This window comes from Leopardus geoffroyi, chromosome B1, assembly GCF_018350155.1.
Source record: "Leopardus geoffroyi isolate Oge1 chromosome B1, O.geoffroyi_Oge1_pat1.0, whole genome shotgun sequence".
In the NCBI taxonomy this organism is placed as follows: domain Eukaryota; kingdom Metazoa; phylum Chordata; class Mammalia; order Carnivora; family Felidae; genus Leopardus; species Leopardus geoffroyi.
Window position 1 is genome coordinate 77,856,893 of NC_059327.1, and position 19,501 is coordinate 77,876,393.

Below are 19,501 nucleotides of genomic sequence, written 5' to 3' on the forward strand. Positions count from 1 at the left end.
TGTCTTATGGTTTACATTTTCTTATGAGTCTATGTTTTTCTTAATAAGTTCAGCTATTAGAGTACTAATGAAGCTGTGATCCTTCCGCATGAAGTACCTCTCAGAAAATTCAGGGGCGCCTGTGTGGCTCAGCTGGTTAAGTTTATGACTCTTGATTTCGGCTCAGGTCCTGATCTCAGTTTGTGGGATCAAGGTGTGTGTCTGGCTCTGCACTGGCAGAGTGGAGCCTGCTTGGGATTCCCTCTCTCCATCTCTCTCTGCCCCTCTCCCACTTGTGGGCAGTCTCTCTCTCTCTCTCTCTGTCTCTCTCAAAGTAAATATGCTTAAAAAATTAAAAAATACATAAAATTCAGATTTAAGGGGATTCTTATTTGTCTATCCACTTCTTTTCCCAACTTCCACTCCAAAATATACAACTGAAATACCGAATTCTCTATTAAAATTTTTATTAATGCTGTTAATAACAATCCTGTATTAAATTTGCAAAATGCTTTAGTATTTGCGGTATGCTTTCACATAAATTTGAACTGTGGAAACTTTGACAGTGAAAAATTATTAAAGAAGACCATGTAGACAATTATTAAGACAGAAGGTGAATATTCTCCATTCAGAGAACTGCAAAATGGGGTGGAAGGCAAGAAACTTTTACAGGATAAAGAATAAAGAACAAGGAAGAGAAGAATAGGAGCTATCTGGCTGGTGCCACATGGTCGACCTTGTTTGGGGTGAGAAGGAATAAGGAATAAGGAGAGTCCAGAGTTGGTTTGGCATTTAGGGATCAGCTGAAGTCGTACACTGTATTTCTTTGGTCAAGTGGAGCATTTACAGGAACATGAAAGTTATCTAAGTTTCAGTTTGCTTAGATGGCACCTCAGGCAGGAGTGGCTCTATCTTGGGTCTAGAAATTTATTTCAACAGTAGGTAGACCAAATTTTTATATTAACTGCTTTCTCCCAAAGTATGTTCAAAGAAGTGTACCAGTCAGGGCAGGTTAACAGCTTTGAAAAACAATCCTAAAAATCCCATTGGCTTAAAGTAATAATATCTTTTTTGCTTACTTCACAAGCCAGCCCAAGTCAGCAGGCCCATGCAGTTTTCCAGAGATTCGGTCTTTTTCCGTCTTAATAGTTTTGCCACTCCTTAGGGCCACTACCACAGTCTTCACATTCATGCAGTAGACAAAAAAGAGAATGTGGAGAAAACATACCCATATCTTAACTGCTTCACTCTGAACTTGGAACACATCATCACTTCTGTTCACATTCTTTTGGAGACAACTTGTCACCTGGCTGCAATGAAATTCAAGGGGGCTAGGAAATGTGGACTAGTTTTACATTCAAGAAAAGAATATGTCCTTTTCTGCCACAGGGATTAGATTGCATTCGTCATTATTTTAGGGAACAAGAAAAATTTCAAATGGCTTTACTTGGATGGTCACCATTGTCATTTAACATTTTATTACAAAAGTATCCAAATAATCCAGTCATTAGTTTTCCAATATTGTGATGTTAATCCCTTGTATAAGTCATCAAGAATCCTGCAAACATCTAGCATGTTTAAAGGGAAAACTTTTTTTTTTTTCATTTCTTAGGTATGTGTTTTTCTTTCCTGAAATTGGAGAACTTTGGGTTTTATTTTGTTTTGGTTTTGTTATTCAAATAAAAATTGTTAAGTAAATACTTTTCAGTAATATGTTGATAGGAACCATTTTTTTAAAGTTTACTTATTTGTTTTGTGTGAGAGAGAGAGTGTGTGTGGGAGGGGCAGAGAGAGAGGGAGAGAGAAGATCCCAAGCAGGATCAACAATGTCAGCATGGAGCCCAGTGTGGAGCTTGACCTGACTAACCATGAGATCATGACCTGAGCCAATATCAAGAGTTGGATTCTTAACTGACTGAGCCATCCAGGTGCCCAGATAGGAGCCATTCTTTTCATATAAAAGACCACTGATTTTCAGTCTGGAGAAAATAGGCTGCCAGAAACTACCTGTTCAACTGAGAACCCTAAAACATTTATTTTCCTTCTTTCCTCCTGCCTCCCTTTCTTCTTTCCTTTCTTCCTCTCTTCCCTTCTTCTTTCCTTTTCTCCCTCTTTACTAAATAATGCTCATCAGTAAAGTCTCCACCAATATAAAGGTATTTAGAAGTAAGATGCATTTTTCAAAATGAAGATTTGGGATGTACTGCATAAGCATAAAGGCCAGGTATCCGAACTCCTAGCATGTCTCATTGTCCCAAAAAATCCCAGCTCCATTTTTCCTCCTGCATGTAATGGCAGCTTCATCTTAGTTGAAAGCATATTTGATTCCTTAAATAATATTCCTATAAGTAATCCTCTATAGTAGAAAAGCCAAGGATATCAGGAAAGTAACTTTATTTTTGATAGCAGGATGATAATTTAATGAAACTCCAGAAGCTTGACAGTTGTATATAATCCACAAAAATGAAAGGGATAGAATAGGATGAGATTTACCACTTTAATCTTTCTGCATTTTGACATGTATATTAAAGACTAAACTATTTGTAAATTTTGTACTGTTTCAATGATGCAGTGGTTAGTCTGGAAGTAAAATCTCTCATATAGTTAGATGACTAATGGAACATACATTTTGGGATGCTGTAATAAGTGAAATATGGCTTTAAGGAAAACTGATACTGCCTTATGCAAATACAGGTCCTATAGATTTTCATCATAAACCAAGATATCAGGCTAATCTGTAAAAGAGCCTGAAAATATGTCTTTGAAACATCATTGATGCTTCAGAATCTTAAATAGGTGATATTCTTGATAAAACTGAGTTTTTCTTATTTATAAAACTCCCTTATCCTAAAAGAAAAGCACCAACAAAAAACCCCGTGAAAATAAAAATGTACCTATTTTATAGAATTGAGTAGCTGGAGCAGGCATTAATTAAATGGTCGAAAGCCCTCATTTTATAAAAATAAAAGCTGAAGTCAAGGGTTAAGTAAGGTCATACAGCAATTTATTGTCTGAGCTGGGATTGGCATCGGATCCTCTGATTCCCAGCCCAATCTTCCTTTATCCTATTCCTTATTACCTCCACAGAAGACAAAAATGTGTGGATTTTTCTAGAAAGAAGGATCCACAATGCAGGGCCAAACTAGGCAACATCACAAACAGCACATGCTGTAGGTGCCTGATGCCTCATGACTTCTCTAGTATTCTCTTTTCCCCCACATAAAAAATCTCCCTGCTGTCCTTGCTTGCATCCTTCTTTTCCTCATGCTTTAGAACAGGTTAGCTAATTTGATCAATTAAATTGGTTCAAGGTGTTAATGGATCCTAATGGCTTCATGTATTACCTTGTTTGCATTTTAACAAGGCCTGTCAACTGTGAGTGACTAATGCTGGGAGCCTCAGACGTTGTGCAAACCAACTGAGGGGCATCCTGGTAACATTTATGTCACGATTTACTACAAACTTTATTGAGACCCAAAAAATTCCTGTTAGGGAGAGAGCCAAACCATAAGAGACTCTTAAAAACTGAGAATAAACTGAGGGTTGATGAGGGGGTGGGAGGGAGGGGAGGGTGGGTGATGAATTGAGGAGGGCACCTGTTGGGATGAGCACTGGGTGTTGTACGGAAACCAATTTGACAATACATTTCATATTAAAAAAAAAAAAAGAACAACTTTACTTAAAAAAATCCTGTTAGAATTTTTATTTTGTGTATTTGTTATGACTGATATTGAGCCTCCCTTCTAGTATACATCTTGTGACTAGATGATTATATCAATACAGTATATTATTTCAGGTTTTATGTAGGAAAAGTTCTTGTTTAATCTTGACTCCCAGGCTAGCCCACACAGTCTCTGAGTTAAATCACAAAGAATTACATTTTTTAAAAAAACTCATGTTTCTTACGTAAGATAGCTTGCCAGTTCCCTTTTCTTCAAAACACTTCCTGGATTTGTGCCTTTCTTTTTCACGTTCACATTCATTCTGCTAGTCCAGGACTTAATCACTTCTAATCTAGATTTCTTAACATGTCTCTGAATTTTCTACAACGTCAGTGTCCTATTCTCCAATCCATCTAGCAATGCATGGCCTTCCTACTAAATCTTAGACATTCCTTGTTCTTTACCTTCTAGACCTTCGGCTAAAGTTCATATCTGTACCCTTGCCTTCTGTTTCTTGCAATACACCTTCACCTTATTGTCTAGTCTGCTGACCACAGGGCAAGCAAGCCTTCTCCCTCCCTCAGTTCAAGGCACCTCTTGCCTTTTCTCCTTGTCTGTTTGAAATTTACCTAGTTATCTAGACAACCAGTCCTAGATCTACTCATTCAAACCTTTCCCAGAAAACCCAGTCATCCTTAGTGCTTTTATTCCCTTCTGCTAGTATGAATTTCTCTGCCCCATTTATTTTTGTTCTTGATGATGTTATTTTGCACTGATGTATACTGGTCTCAATGAGTTGTTTCATGTGCAGAACTTTTAACTCACCAGAAAAAGAAAAAAAAATGACTCCTGAGAGCAAAAATTATACCACATCCCTAAACCTAGCACTAGTTTTTGAGAAATGTCCATTGAATTAAAAGGATTTAAACCAAGGACTGCCCAATCAAACTGAACAGGCTAGCAAGGCTTTACTGAGATATGAAAGGCTTCAGACTTTGATCCTACACCAAACGCTGGCAAATGTATAGACAGTAGCAGGTCACAAAAAGGCAGATGAAAAAATGAGACAATTGTGAGAGTAAAATGGGTACCAAAAATAGCTAAAATTATGTATTTTCCCACTAATTTTGTTATATTGGATGTATAAAATAATTCTATTAAAATTGTTTTCAAAAATAAAACTCTCTCCCCAAAATAAAAATAGCATACATCTATATACCTTCATGTAGCATACCAAAATACCTTTTAATTGATTATTTGAACATTAAAAAGAAGAGATGCAGCATAATTGGTCTTGGTATTGTTGCCAGAGCCCAAGGGTGCAAGAATTGACCAGGTGCAACCACTCACCATGGACAGAATCCGAAGGCAGAGAGAGGAGCAGTGGTGAAACAAGAAAGGAATTTATTTCAGTGAGGCCAATACTGGGAAGACAGCAGACTAGGGTCCCAGGATCTATCTTCAAGATGTTAATACTTCTAAGTTTATATAATGAAAGTATGGAACAAAGATGGGTGGGTACATGCAGCTGAGCAGCAAAGATTAGGCTGATCATTGTCTTTGGGGTCAATCAGGATCTTGATGTAGTCAGGGCAGCCATTATTGCTTGAGAGGGTAGTTTCAGTTACTATCGCTGCATATTTTGTACTCAGGGCCCCTTGCCTGAATTAACAGATAAGCTGGAGGGAAAAACAAAGTAATTAAGAGGAACAAGTTGAAGGCAAAATGGTGTCAGTCAAGGCAACGGACTGGATCCTCCTTCAGTAGTAATTCACGTTTTTAATCACATACTTTAATGAATTAGCAGTGACTCTTTCATACAATGCCATTGGTATTTTTCCCAAATATGGTCTCATTCTTTTATTATTTTTTCATAAAATTGCCTGAAATAGACTTCTAGGTTGCATTTGTGGTTAACAAAATAAAAATGGACACCTACCACTGAATCTTCTCTGTAGATTGTATTATTTTTAATTAAAAGAACACTAAAAATGCCAAGGTACCTGGTAAGCTCAGAGCAAATTCTGCCAAACGAAGAATATTCTCAAGGGTAAAAATTTTTGTATAAATATATAAATATTTCAACTCCAATATTTTCACAGATATTCATGGTCAACCTCCAGTTAGCATCCATTCTTTAATGTTTGCACATGAAAAAAAGTGTATCAAATATGTTAATATGAGTTTTTGGTTGTTTTATCAACTTCAGGTGGTGTAAAATCATAGGTATTTTGTCAGATTCATTTCATCCCAGAACATAACTTATTCAATTAATAGTTAGAATTCCAATAACATAGTGTTGCTACCAGTCAAGATACTCCAAAGCAAACTATAGAATTTCAGAATTAAATGTTAGATATCATTTCAGTTAGTCTTGCTTTTCTATGAATAAATGTCAGTGTCTTCCTGTTTACCAGTTTTGTTTTCCAATATATTGCAATTAAGCAAAGTCTTTCAAAGATGGCATTTTTGACAATTCCCTTTGTTGAATAATTTTAGTAAAGATTTCATATTGATTCTGAAGAAACTAAAGAAAATCTAGAGGATTCACAAGGAGTTGACTTACAAAGTAGTTCTTTAAAAGCAAAACATTTCTGAAATCAGGATGACGATGGGCAACAGTGAGAGAAAGTACATGCCGCCATTCTGAAGTATCTTTTCAGTTTCAGTCTCTTTTTTTTTAATTTTTTAAAATTTTTTTAAAGGTTTATTTATGTTTGAGAGACAGAGAGACAGAGCATGAGTAGGGGAGCAGCAGAGAGAGAGGGAGACACAGAATCTGAAGCAGGCTCCAGGCTCTGAGCTGTCAGCACAGAGCCCCATGAGGGGCTAGAGCTCACAGACTTGCGAGATCATGAACTGAGCCTAAGTCAGACGCTTAACTGACTGAGCCACCCAGGTGCCCCTTGGTCATCTCTTTATCCCACAAACTCTGTAGTACAGTCATTCTAATTCAGGTTACCAGTCTATGCATGCATGTGTGTGCATGTATGAGAAATTCAACAACTATAGCTTCTATTTCATAATACTGTAGCTTGTTCATACGCAATTTGAATTATGTGTGTACTACAACTAATTCCAAGAATATTTCTGCCCCAAATATTTACTTTTTTAAGTGTATTTATTCATTTTGAGATAGAGAGAGAGAGTGCATGCACACATGAGTAAGGGAGGGGAGGAGAGAAAGGGAGAGGGAGAGAATCCCAAGCAGGTTCCATGCTTTTAGCAAAGAGCCTGATGCGGGTCTCAAACTCATGAGTCGTGAGATCATGACCTAAGCTGAAATCAAGAATCAGCCTCTTAACTGACTGAGCCACCCAAATATTTCCCATACCATCCCATTTGAGCATCCCCCAAATATTTCTTAATTTTGTAAGGGCATCATTTTTACTGTAATCTCATTCTTCACAAAATTTATATTGATATTATACTACAAACACAGAAACTATTTTCAATGTTGAGCATTTTAACTTAATTTACAAAAGCACTTAAAAAATATCAGATGTCTGGGGTGCCTGGGTGGCTCAGTTGGTTAAGTGTTCAACTTTGGCTCAGGTCATGATCTTGCCAATCGTGGGTTTGATACCCACCTCAGACTCTGTGCTGACAGCTTGGATCCTGGAGCCTGCTTCAGATTCTATGTCTCCCTCTCTCTCTGCACCTCCCCCACTCTTGCTCTGTCTCTATCTCAAAAATAAATAAACATTAAAAAAAATTTTTTTAATGTCAGATTGTCTCACCTTTGAGAGGATGAAATTCCAAAAAGCTTTATGTGAATTTCATGAAATATATAAAAAAATCATAGTATTATTACAATTATCTTCACTGATATTTCCCTGTATAGAATCTGATGGCATTAATATAATATGCTTTGTGTATTATCTTTTTCTGATAATAGAATTAACACATTAACAGATATCACTTAAGTTGGAGATCATGTAAAAGAAAACTTGGATTTGAAAATAAGCAAAAATCCATTCAGTAATTAATCTAAATGAATGTCATACTTTACAGAGTTATACTTAAAGGCATCTTCTGAGTCTGTATGTTTTAGGTCATCTTTGGGCATAGTCTTCTGAAAATAACTATGGAAATTTTTTGAGAAATAAATTCAGTTCTTTAAAATTTTTTTTTTAATGTTTATTTTCTTTTTGAGAGAGAGAGCACAAATGAGGGAGTGGCAGAGAGAGAGGGAGACACATAATCTGAAGCAAGCTCCAGGCTCAATGCTGTCAGCACAGAGCCTGACATGGGGTTGGAGCCCATGAATCATGAGATCATGACCTGAACTGAATGAAGTCAGACGCTTAACTGACTGAGCTACCTAGGCATCCTGAGAAATAAATTCAGTTCTTAATTTTTAACTGAATGTTGACATCGTTTTCTTGAGTTGATGGCTATTAAAAAGTGTTGCAAAATTTAAATGTTGCCATAGGAGATATATGTTAATAATTCTGAAACTATTTTACAGGTATGCTAAGCATGAACAAAGAAGTAGATATATTGCAGATAATGTGACTTAAGTTTCTCACTTTCTGAGAAGTTACAAAGAAGCGAAGTGTAATGTTTTATAATAAAAGTTTCTAAATTCTAGAACAAACTCTAATATTGAATTTTAACCCTGAGGTTAAACAACAACAACAACAACTCCATGAGTCCATAATAATACATAAATGATTGAATAAATGGGAAAGAAAAAAAATGTTACCAAAATAAGCCACTTCAAATAAGTTTGAAGCCACTCCCAACTCTTTATTTCCCATACATATTTCACATATACTTCACCTGTAATTTGCCATGTTTCTTATTGACTCCACCAACTCAGGGTCTGGAGATTCAGTACATCTTGCAAACTATGACAGGGCTAGAGGCTAGAGCACAACTGTCTGGTATGCCATGTGGCCAGCAGGACAGTGACATCAAATACATTCCCCATTGATTGCGGGAAAATGTTCACAACACATATGTATATCAAATAATTACGTTGTACACTTTAAATACGTTACAATTCTGTCAATTATACTTCAGTAAATCTGGGGGGAATACTACTAAAAGCCAGGATATTGCTAAAATTAATTAAATGAGCTTAATTTACATTTCTATTTGTAAGACTAATGGTAACAGCTCCCACCCCAATGAGACTCCTTAGTAAATAAAAATATAATTAAACACTCCCCTGCCCCTCAAAACCTTTCCCTACTGAAACTGGATACCCAAAGAAGTTGCTGTCTCTAGCTGCTGTTGTTGGCAGACAACTTTGCTCTATCAGGGAATACTTGGCATGTTGTTCTTGAATATAACTTGTATTATTTATGAAAAGGTTTGGAAAAGAGATGGGTCATTGGAGACTGATTTCCTGAATCACCTGGTACTAAATGAGGCTATTTTCTGCACATATAAATCACATACTACTAGATGATAGACAAGTTGGAAGTGCACAGAGGTTTACCAAACTAATTCTGGCTTATTTTTCATACAACTGTTAAAATGAATACTTTGGTAAAAAATGAAAAATCTGGGGAAAATGCTAACTGGATTGGAAGATAGGATTATACATAGGTGTAAGTCAGCACTGTTTCAAGAAAACTAGAATGTGTGGTCACCTTAACTATAGAATGGGACGAAATCAGTTCCAAGGATGAATTGTGTCCTTTTGAAAAAGCTAATGCTTTTAGCCAGGAGCATGCACTTTTAAATCTGTCATCCTTACCGGGTCTATTTACAAAGTGATTTCATCAATTAACTTTGGTAGAATTGACATCTTTATAATATTCTAATTCATGATCATGGTAAATTTCACCATTAGTTCAGGTGATATGGAGGAAAGTACCCTTACTAGCTGTCAGCTGGACAGCTGGATAGTGACAGCTGGATGGTGGTGAATATGTCACAGAACCCCATCACATGAGGTCACTGAGCCTGTGATGGAGCAAGACTAAAACAAGGCAATTACCTAATGACACAGGCAAAAATAAGGACACCATGCAAACTACAAAGGTGACCTAATGTCCCCTTCCCAGATAATGTGTGAATGTTGCTCCTTTGCCAGTTACAAAGTTACTTCTTTGTTTCTCACTTCTCTTAGAAAAAGTTAAGATCTCCAATAACCCACAATCCCCAAGCAGCTACCGTTGCTTTCTGACATCATCCAGTCCAGAGCAAACCCTAAATTCCTTAAGCTGTCACCCAAATCAACAGCCCAAGACCAAATCCTGTCAAAGGCCCCCATACACATCCTCTTACTGTTCCCCATGGCATGCCGTCTTCCTTGCTGAGCCAAGTAATCAGGAGAATTGACGGTCAGGTTTGTAGACAGGTTATTCTAATGTCCTTTGTTTTCTATCTCCTTAAATAACAACCCCCTCAACAAAGCCCCCTTGAATTTGAGGATTGTGTGCCCCCCCGACAAAGATATGTTGAAATCTTAACCCCCTTAATCTTAACTTCTTATTTTCAAAGTTCCCAGAATATGATGTTATTTGGAAATAAGATCATTACAGATATATTTAGTTAAGATGAGGTCCTCAGGAAATAGAGTAGGACACTAATAAGTATGATTGCTCTTATAAGAAGGCAGCCATGTGGAGACATAGACATGTAGGGAATGGACCACGTGAACATGGAGGCAGAAATTGGAGGTATGCATCACAAACCACGGAGCACCTGGGTAAGGCTCCCAGAAGCTGGAAGAGGCAAAGAATCCTCCTTTTGAGAGTTTAAAGAGAGTATGGCCCTGCCAAAATCTTGATTTCAGACCTCTAGGCTCTAGAAACTTGAGAGTTTCTGTTATTTTAGAGCCACTCAGTTTATGCTATTTTGTTAAGGTGGCCATAGGAAATCAATATGGGCTTACCTATTTTAGCTAGGTATTTTCCTAGATACATTATAATCTCCTAGGTACATTTATAATTGCCAATACATTTTCTGTCATAATTTCAATTAGTTATTGGTTTGTCATTTTATTTTATTTTTTTTTTCAACGTTTATTTATTTTTGGGACAGAGAGAGACAGAGCATGAACAGGGGAGGGGCAGAGAGAGAGGGAGACACAGAATCGGAAACAGGCTCCAGGCTCTGAGCCATCAGCCCAGAGCCTGACGCGGGGCTCGAACTCCCGGACCGCGAGATCGTGACCTGGCTGAAGTCAGACGCTTAACCGACTGAACCACCCAGGCGCCCCTGGTTTGTCATTTTATATAGTTAAAATATTAAAACATACACACTCCTTTTGATTTTACATATTGACCTATCTAATCATCTTGCTGAACTTTATTGTGAATTCTAATTGTTTGGAAATTACTGTATGTCTAATTTATTTATAAATGTGTTCTATACAAATAATTTTTTTTATTTATTCTTTACCAATCTTTATGCGTTTATTTATTTTTCTGCTAGCCTTTCCTTGGCTAGCGACTTTAGTACAATGGTGAATACTGATGAATGACGAGTGATAGTGGGCAACACTGCCTTATTCATGATGAATGAGAATATTTCTCAAGTATTACTGTATATATGTATGTATTTTTTTTCCTAAAATAGCTTTTCATTTGTCACGTCAATATGTGTATTACATTACAGTATTTTCTTACATTGAATCATTCTTGAGTTCCTCTGAGAAATCCTCCTTGGTTACATGGTACTTATTACAACATTGCGGGATTTGATTTACAAAAATTATATTTAAGATTTTTTTCATTTTAGTAACCACATGGGATTATTTTAATTTTGGATTTTCTTGAATTCTCTGGTAGGTCTTATTTTCAAAGTATATTAGCTTCCTGCGATTAATTTGTTAACTGCTCCCTAATTTTATTATGTAAAACTTTTTGTATAAGATAGGATTTGAAATTAATAAAATGATTCAGTAGAAGTGCCTCCACTTACAAATGGATTTTTTGAGGGGGAGATTATAGGCTGCCAGTTTCATTTTTTAAAATAGGTATTGGGTTATTTATTTATTTATTTAGTGTAAGTTACTTTTGGTAATTGATATTGACAAATTTTCAGTGTCCTGGCAAAAAGTTGTCTTCAGAATTTGCTACTATTTGTAAAATCTCTGTTGAGTCTATAGCCATGTTCTTCTTTACCTTCCTTTCTATATTAATGTTTATCTGTACCAACTCTTAATAGTACCTACCACACAGCGTTCCTGTGAGGATTAAATACATTAATATAAAGTGTTCATATCAACCTTGTTAGAGGTGGTTTATTACTCTTTTTAAAAAACATTCTATTGCTTTTGCGATTATATATATTTTTTCTATTTCATTATTGTCTGCTCTTGTCTCTTTTATTTCCTTATTTCTGCCTTCTTTAGGTATAATGTTTTTTCTTTTAATAGCTTCTGTAGCTAATTTGTTTTTAACACCTCTGTGTTTAGAATAATTGCATTTGTCTAAAGTTTCTATCTAACCAATACTTTAACTACATCTATTAGGTTTGATATGTAGTATTTCTATGTTATTCACTATAAATATTTTGTAATTTTATTTTTTGTTTAATCTTTAATGTATATTTAGATTATTGTAGTATTCAAATGTATGATATAATTTTAAAATATTTCTAATTTCACTTTTTAGATTGTTGAATTTGGAAATATTATCTCTCATATTATCTCTAATAATATCTAATATTATCTCAAATATCATCTCTAATATTTTGTGTTTTCTGTTTAGTATGATTTTCCTTTGCTTATTTTTCTCCAAGTGCCTTATGTTAGATCAATTTGTTTTATTCTCTTTTCCTCTCTACTGTTTTATTACCATTAAAAATGTTAACATATATACTCAAGTACTTTTTTCTATCAGAGTCTAAAGTTTTCATTACTTCTCTTGCATGAGAAATAAAATTTAGCAAGTTTAACTCTTAATTGTACAGAATTTACTTTTAGAATTCTAGATTTATACATATTTTGACCAAAAATTTGTAATTTTTATGATAAACATTTTGTTAACATTTGTGGTATTTTTCTTTCTGGATTCACTTTTATTCTTGCTAAATTGTAACTATTGGTAGTTTCTCCAATGAGGTTCTTTGGGTAGTAAATTCTCTTATGTGTTAAATATCTGAAAATATCTACACTTCTCTCTCTTTGGAATGGTAGGTAGGACCTAGAATGTGAAATTGGAAGTTATTGTCCTTTAGTACTTAGAAGACTTTATTCTAACATCTTCTACCTTTTATTCTTGCTGATTAGATCACTGTTCTAGGTCTGTCATTCCTTTGCAGGTAATATTTTTATTTTTCTCAAAGGCTTATAAGATCTTTTATATGTTCTTGGTATCCTGCAGTTTCACTAGGATGTGTTCTTGGAGTAATCATTTTCATTTATCTGGCTTGGCTTTATATGCACATTTCTTTTTTCATCTTTCTTCAAAGGTGGAATATTCTCAACCACCTTGAACAGACATTGCCTCGCTGGCATTCCCTCTATTCTCAACTTTGGGAAACTATGAGACCTAAGTGTATTCATCCTTCATTCTATCCTTCATGTCTCTTACTTTCTCTGCTGTGCTTTTTCTTTCTTTATCTCCCAAAACTGTGTTCTGAAAGAATTCCTCAGGTCTATATCCTGATTTAGTAATTCTCTTTTTAACTATCCCTCTATGCTAGAATATTATTTTATCCATGGAATTAAAAACACTTAATAAACTTATTTTAACTGCGAATTTCTGCAACTGGTTCTTTTATAGATCCACTTATTATTGTTTTTCCATTTATCTTGACTCATATATTCCTAATAAGATTTCAGAATGTATTTTTAAAAATATGTTTGATATTCTTCCCTTTATCTCATTTACAATCATTTCTTTGATTTTTCTACTAGTTAATCCTTCTCCTTATTACTGAGTTTGTTGGTTTTTCCATAGTATTAGTTTTCTATACATTCCTGTGGATTGTGTCATACAGACTCTTCTTAGTAGGAATTGTTTCTAATTGTTTATTGTCCCTTTTAATTTTTCTCCCTCTTTCTTTAGTCATCCCGACTTAAATTTTTTTTAGTGTTTGTTTATTTTTGAGACAGACAGAGTATGTGCAGGGAGTTTGTTTATTTTTGAGACAGACAGGCAGAGAGATAGGGAGACACAGAATCTGAAGCAGGCCCAGGCTCTGAGCTGTTAGCACAGAGCCTGACACACGGCTCAAACCCACAAACCATGAGATCATGACCTGAGCCAAAGTTGGATGCTCAACTGACTGAGCCACCCAGGTGCCCCTAGTCATCCCTACTTAATTGATTGTTTCCTGGTTGCCTATGCTGAGCCCCATTTCATCAAGCACAGAATCTGGACTCACAGTGGCAGCTGTTAGTTGGAGCTATCACAGATCCAATAGTTTACCTAAATGCTTAGCACTAGCCCAGGTTATTGGATTGGTGTGTGTTCCTTTCCCCAACACAGTGTGCAGCTCTGAACAACCTATAGCCTCTGGTGACTCCTAAAGATTTTCAGTCTCCTATCACGGACCTGATGCCTCTACTCCAGGTCCTGCTACTCCTCAAGAGGTAGCTTTTAGTGACCTCTGCATATTTGACAGCTTAGAGCCCAGAACACCTGTAACTTTAGAAATAGTAACTTTAGAATAGAAACCTTTTCTTTTCAAAATATTTGCATATAAGGATAGTTAGTTTGAGAAATCAACAATGGAAATCTTTTATCTTGCTCTATATCAGAGACCTGTGAGAAAAGAAAGAAGAAAAAAGAACTTGACAAATCAGATTTTAGGTTATTAGAATGTTTTGATAAAGTTTCTCTGTTGGAGCATATCAAGCACTCCTCTTTCCAAAGAGGGTTGGAGACTCTGAACAAAGAGGAATATTGGAAAAGTAAAATAAGAGTAACGTTGAGTGCTTACTATGCATTCGGTCCTTGAAGGTGATATGGTGAAGAAACCAACCGAGTGAGGCTCAGACCATATAATAAGCCCAGGCTGAACCAGTGGAGAAATATAGGAGTGCCTAAATCTGAGCTCAGTCTGTGCCTAAATTTCTGCCAAATTGCCTTCCTACATGGAAAATGGGATTCCTCACACATTAAAGCCTAAGAGTGGAAGAAAATTAAAAAATCCATTAGGCTGAAATACCTTTTCTCCTTCACTGTAACGAATCCTCCTAATTCTCCAGTAATAACTTTCTCTCCCCCAGCACCTCCCCCCCCCCCCATTTCTCATATTACTGAGAACACGTGCATTAACCTGCAGGATACAGTACTTGTTCCCTGGCAAATTTAGAGTTTTAAGAAAACCAAACAAAAAGAAAATCCAGAGGGAATGGTGAGACCAAAAGGTTCAATTTCCTTTAATCACATTTCTGACTCTTTTTAGGTCCTTTAGCAGATGGACTTAGGTTTATTTTGGGGATTGTTGAAATCCCTAAAAGATGGGTGCCATCAGGGTAGAATTATCCACAGGGACAAAGCTTAGAGAAAAACAAATGTCTTACTTCCTAGGAACTGAAAATGTCAACAGGATAAGCTTAAAAATCAATCTGCTAGTTCACAGAAAGGATCAGAAAAAGTGTAAAGTGATCACAGATGCTCAATTTTTGGAGCAGACATGGTGTGGTAGAAGAGAAGAAGAAGTACTTCCACTAACCATCAAAATTCAGCTTTTCCCTAGATCAAGAAAACAGTTATTTCAGGGAGGCAAGGCTATGGCATATGCCTCAAAGAAAAACTAAGAAACGCCTGTTTGGCATAGAGGTAAAAAGAATATATACTAGTAATAACAGTAGTGAATATGTATGGAGTGTTTGCTATTTGTATACCATTATCTCATTTAAACCTCACAACAGTCGGGGCGCCTGGGTGGCACAGTCGGTTAAGCGTCTGACTTCAGCCAGGTCCCGATCTCGCGGTCCGTGAGTTCGAGCCCCGCGTCGGGCTCTGGGCTGATGGCTCAGAGCCTGGAGCCTGTTTCCGATTCTGTGTCTCCCTCTCTCTCTGCCCCTCCCCCGTTCATGCTCTGTCTCTCTCTGTCCCAAAAATAAATAAACGTTGAAAAAAAATTTTTTTAAAACCTCACAACAGTCTATGTCAGATAAATACTATTATTCCCATTTTGTGGATATACGACAAATCCTGTTTGTTGACATCTGGGCTGTTTGAATTATCATGGTTGTCCTAGATTAAAGTTTCTCATCCTCAATACTAGACATATTTTGGATCAGATATTTCTTTGTTGTGGAGGGTTGTTTTGTGCATCATAGGATGTTGGGATCATCTTTGTCTTCTGCCTAATGGGTGCTAGTAGTAATTCCACAGTTGTAACAAGCAAAAATATCTCCAAATATTGCTAAATATCTCTTTGGAAGCTAAATTGCCCCAAGCTGAGAATTGCTGCCCTATATCAATCCATTACCAAAAAAAAAAAAAAAAAATTAGGTAGAAATTAAACCTGCCCAGATTTATTGGCAGGTTTGAGGCTTACATATATTATATACTTTGTTTGGCTTAGAATGTAATATTTTTCAGTCATATCTAATAAGAATCCACAGGCACTTGTTATAGGCACTAAAAAGAAAGCAACTTTGCACTAAGAACATTTGCTAGGTTGGTTGGAGAGGTCACAGTCATAAACAGCTAGGGCTCTTTACTCAGTATGTTGAGAGAAATTGATGATATAGTAGTAGAAGAACAGGCTTTGGAGTTTGATGAATTGGGTTTGAATATAAGTAGTCTTACTTGAATGGTCTTGGGAAAAATTACTTACACCTGCCAAACTTCCATTTCTTTACCTATAAAAGTAAAAAATTTTACTCTTTCCACACGGTTTTTGGATGCTTCCATGTAAACATGTTTGTATATGACATAGAGCACAGTATAGTATAACAATTGTCATAAGTGACACCAAAATAGTATATAAGAATTGTTCCATCTATGGTAAAAGAAAATGACTTATAATGAAGGGTATATATACATTTGCTTCTGCATGTCATAATTACAAAGATGAATACTGATATTCAAATTAGATAGTATGTAACACAACCTAGCTAACAAAATCCAAACCAGAGCTTCTATTATGTAAAAGGGAAGTTGGCCAATTTCTTCTATGTGACAAATGATTCTGTGAAAGAATTCACGAGGAACAATTGTGACTTTGAGAACAAGAAGCAACAATGTGGTGTTACCGAGTATTTGGAAAACAGGCATCAGAACTGGCTTCTGAGAGGGGTCCCTGGGTAGCTCACTTGTTTACTTGTCTGACTTTTGCTCAGGTCATGATCTCACAGTTGATGGGTTCTAGCCCCATGTCGGGCTCTGTGCTGACAGCTCAGAGCCTGGAACCTGCTTCAGAGTCCTCTCCTTCTGCTCCACCCCTGCTGCTTCTCTGGCTCTCTCTGGCTCTCAAAAATGAATAAACATTTTAAAATTTTTTTAAAAAGAAGATTGGCTTTTGAGAGTTAAAGGTAAGATCATAGACCATAGTTGGGCAAAATCACTTTATAGACCAAATGACACTGAAAGCAGAAAGACAAAAATATAACGTGACTGAAGGTACTGGCAAGTCTAGAAAAACAATGTGGTATGTATTCAGGAAGTGAGATGGCAATTTTCAGGCCATAGGAAGCACAGAAGAAGGGGAATTATTTTGCCACCCAAGTCTGTCCTGGGGATAGAAGATTTAGCACCAGCAGACATCACGGATTTTGGATATATTAGCAAGACTATCTCTAGAGAAGGTTATGTAAGTCTGTCTTAGCATAATCCCATCAACATATTTACAAATATTTAGTTCCTAATGTGTACCAGACACTCTTCAACACACAAGAAAACATACCATTGGAAGATAAAGATACATCCTTGCTTTCAGAATTTACATTCTACTGTGGAAGATAGATATTTTGAAAACATGAGCAAATAAATACATCACATAGTGAAATGTGCTAAGAAAAAAGTAAGGGAATAGAAACAAGAGTGCTGTTTTTGATGAGTTATCAGCAATGGCCTATTTGAGGAGGTAGCATCTGAGTGGAGACTTGAAGGATGGAAAGAAGTAAACCATGCAAATGTCTGAATGGGGAGAAAGAGAGGCAGAAAAGACAGCACATGCAAAGGTCCTGAGGCAGGATCAGGGATCAGTCTTTGAGGGCTAGAGGAAGAGCAAGGAGCCAAGAATGGATGAAATGTACTGAGGAAAGAGGACAGTGGTAGAGATGAAGTCAAACAGGTAATCACCAGCCAAATCATCCAAATTAGGCCACGATTAAGTTTTTGAATTTTAATTTGAATGAATAGGAATCCATTAGAAGGTTTTGAACAGAGGAATGTTATAATATGCTATACACTTTGAAATGATCTCTCTAGTGATTGAAAAACAGACAGTGGATAGCAGGTAAAAGTGGAAATGTAGAGAACACTCAGGGGCCTACTGCAAGAATCCAGGTGATGAATAATGACTGCTTGGATTTGTATGATAGCAGTGAAAGTGATTCCAAGCAGTCAGGTACTAGATGATCTCTGAAGTTGGAGGATACAGGATTTGCTGATAGATTAAATGTGGTGTGTGAGAAAAACAGAGATGTCAAGAAGGACTCCAAGAATTTTAGCTTGAGCTCTGATTCAGGAGAACTGTACCTGATTGAGATGGGATATACTGAAGGGGGGTGGTGTGCAGGTTTGGAGAGTAGTTTAAATTTGAGATGCCTAATAGACAATAGAAAGTAAAGTGGGATATTGGAAATGTAAATGTAGAATTAAGGGGGAAGGGTTGGGCTACAGATATAAATTTAAGGTCTTCAATGTAAAGATGATGGTTCAGCTATTGGATTAGATGAGATTTCCCAGAGTGAGTACATAGAAAAGAAATCAGAGTTGTGGACTAGCCCTAAATACTTCCAACGTTGACAGACAAAGACATTAGAAAAAAGAGATCCACCAAAAGGAACTCAAAAGGTGGAACAATTTGAACAGCAAAACAAATTATAAAAACAGTAGGTTGAATAAGCCCATTGAATGAACCCATTGAATACAATATAAATTCATGGACTCCATACTGATATACAAATGGTTAAATAAGCAAATGGGGGAAAATAGGAAACTTTTCCTGAAAGCAAATAGAATGCCAACTAATAAATGTGGTTGAAGATAGAAAGTCACTCTTTTGCAACCATGATGGTAATAATTGATTAAAGCAAGAATCATCAACAAATACAAAGACTAGTAGTTGAAAGCCAATGAGAAGCAGAATATATACAGAATCTCAAAGTATCTATTCATTAATTACTTATTAATTGTAAAGAGAAAAGTAGTAAATTTATAGGGAAAAACGTGGAGGACATAACTCTAGCCAAATGATCAGAGAGAATGTTATGATTAATGGAACAAGCCAACACTGTGTGTCTCCAGATGAGATGTGCTGAAAATGACACAGTTCCACTCCTAGCAAACATGCAAACCTAAATGTAATCATGAGGAAAACTCATTCTGCAAAATAATTGGACTGTATTTTTCAAAAAGTCAATGTCATGAAAGACAAATACAGTCTGAGGAAAAGTACCAGATTAAAGGAGGTGTAACAAGTTAATAGAGTCATGATTCCTAGATTGGATCCCGGGCCAGAAGAAAAAATTCTATAAAGGATATTATTGGGACAACTGATGAAATTTGATTAATTCCAATGTAGAATACAGAATAGTAGTGTATAAATCTTACAATTCCTGATTTTTATTATTATACTATAATTATGTTAAAATGTATCCTGGCTCTGAGAAATTACACAGAAAAGTAAAGGAGATAAGGGGATTGTGGTCTCTACTCTCAAATGGTTCAGGGGATAAAAATGAATGAGAGAAAATAATAAAGTGTGGCCAAATGTCAGCAGTTGGTGAGTCTGAGTGAAGCGTGTACAGAAGTTCTTCTACT